Source organism: Tasmannia lanceolata, unplaced genomic scaffold, assembly GCF_043159265.1.
Source record: "Tasmannia lanceolata isolate RefF3 unplaced genomic scaffold, GAP_Taslan_0.1 ptg000273l, whole genome shotgun sequence".
Taxonomy (NCBI): domain Eukaryota; kingdom Viridiplantae; phylum Streptophyta; class Magnoliopsida; order Canellales; family Winteraceae; genus Tasmannia; species Tasmannia lanceolata.
Window position 1 is genome coordinate 112,501 of NW_027518948.1, and position 2,500 is coordinate 115,000.

Genomic DNA, 2,500 nt, shown 5'->3' on the forward strand with positions numbered 1-2,500 from the left:
GATGGGCCAGTGCCCAAGGCTTGTGAGCAAGGCTTGTATGCATGGCTTGTGTGCAAGGCTAGCGTCCAAGGCTTGTGCGCATGGCTTGTGCGCAAGGCTTGTGTCCAAGGCTTTTGTGCAAGGCTCGTGCGCAAGGCTAGTGTGCAAGGCTTGTGCGCATTGGCAGGTAGCCCACCAGCATGCACGATCCAAATGCCACTCACGCGACAACACGGTGCCAAGCCGGGCATGGTGTGCACTCAAAACCAATCAACGGACAGAGGTCATGCGTCATGGGGGGGATCTAGCAAGGCCATGGGGAAGGTCATGGAGGACCTTGGAAGCAAGCGCAAGACGAGAGCGAATCGAACAAGGGGCCAGGACGGGGCCTTGTGCCCATGGTCTTCGCAAGACAGCGTCCAAGGCACCCGAAAGCCCAAGGGAACCCAAACCCGGCCGACACTTGCAATCGCACATGCTCTCTGCAACACACCATCAATGCCGCCCAACGGGGCCAGCACGAGCAGTCCTCCGCGGTCCCCTGGCCCTGCGCACGTTTGTCTTCGAAACCGAGCATCAATGCCACAGAAAGTGCCGGGGCGCCAGCTGGAGCCATCATCCGCGTTGCCATGGCTCGCTTGGCCTTGGCTTGCCAGGCCCCGACACGAGCAATCGCGCATTTTCTTTGCAACCGACCATCAATGCCGCCCAACGGGGCCAGCACGAGCAGTCATCCGCGGTCCCCTGGCCCTGCGCTCGTTTGTCTTTGAAACCGAGCATCAATGCCACAGAAAGTGCCGGGGCGCCAGCTGGAGCCATCATCCGACGTGCCATGGCTCTGGTCCCATGGTCTTCGCAACCGAGCATTCGTGACACCCGCGGGGCCAGGACACCAACCCTTCCGACACGAGCATTCGCGCATGTTCTTTGGCCACACAACGGCGCCAGCACGAGCAAAATCATCCGCGGTGCGGTGGCCTTGCACGGCCTTTTGTCTTTGGAACCAACCATCAGTGCCACGGGAAGTGCCGGAGTCCCGGCATCCGCGGTGCCAAGTCATTGCGCCCTTGGTCTCTGCAGCGGGGCATGCCGGGCACTCCCAACCATTGCAAGCAAGCAAGCAAGCAAGAAAGAAAGTAAGTAAGTAAGTAAGTATTACATATAGGGGCGGGACATGCGGGGAGATCTGCGAAACGTGCATTACGGGGCACACGCGTACCTACCGGGGCATACCGACCCCTATTGGGGCACACGTGTGCATATCGGGGCATACCGGGCCTATCGGGGCACACGCGTACATACCGGGGCATACCGAGCCCTACTGGGGCACACGTGCGCATATCGGGGCGTACCAAGCCTATCGGGGCATACGCATGTATCCCAAGGCATACCGAGTCTATCCGGGCATACGCGTTCATACCGGGGCGTAACGGGCCTATCGGGGCATACTTGGGCATATCCGGGCAAAAAATGCCCAAAACTTGCGCAACCTTGGCAACCGTGGTCCATTCCTCTCTATATGCCTAGCCTTGCCAACCGTGGTCCATTCCTCACTATATGCCATGGCCTTGTGCCCATGGTCTTCCCAAGACAGCGTCCAAGGCCCCCGGAAGGCCAAGGGAGCCCAACCCAGCAATGCCCTGCTATGGCAAGCCAAGGCCAAGCATTCCGGTGCCTATCCGGGCAAAAATGCGATTCCTCTCTATATGCCTAGCCTTGGCAACCGTGGTCCATTCCCCACCATATGCCATGGCCTTGTGCCCATGGTCTTCCCAAGACAGTGTCCAAGGCGCCCGGAAGGCCAAGGGAGCCCAACCCAGCAATGCCCTGCTTTGGCAAGCCAAGGCCAAGCATTCCGGTGCCTAACCTTGGCAACCGTGGTCCTTTCCTCACCATATGCCATGGCCTTGTGCCCATGGTCTTCGCAAGACATCGTCCAAGGCGCCCAAAAGGCCAAGGGAGCCCAACCCAGCAATGCCCTGCTAGGGCAAGCCAAGGCCAAGCATTCCGGTGCCTAACCTTGGCAACCGTGGTCCTTTCCTCACCATATGCCATGGCCTTGTGCCCATGGTCTTCGCAAGACATCGTCCAAGGCGCCCAAAAGGCCAAGGGAGCCCAACCCAGCAATGCCTTGCTAGGACAAGCCAAGGCCAAGCATTCCGGTGCCTATCCGGGCAAAAACGCCCAAAGCATGCCCATTCCTTAGCCTATCCAGGCAAAAACGCCCAAAATCTGCACATTCTAGTGCCTATCCGGGCAAAAACGCCCACCAGCATGCCACCCTCCTATAGGGTTTGCGCAACCAACCAGCCTAACCACCAGTGGCAACCAAAGGTGCTGTTAGCGACGACTTCTGAAGACGCAACGAGACGCGACGTGTTTGCGCCCAGACGCGACGAGACGATGCGGGATCTGCGCCCAAGAATGCCTAGACCCGTCGACTTGATGCGGGATCAGCTCGCCCAAGCATGCCTAGTGTGCAAGGACTGTGTGCAAGGCTAGTGTCCAAGGCTAGTGCCCA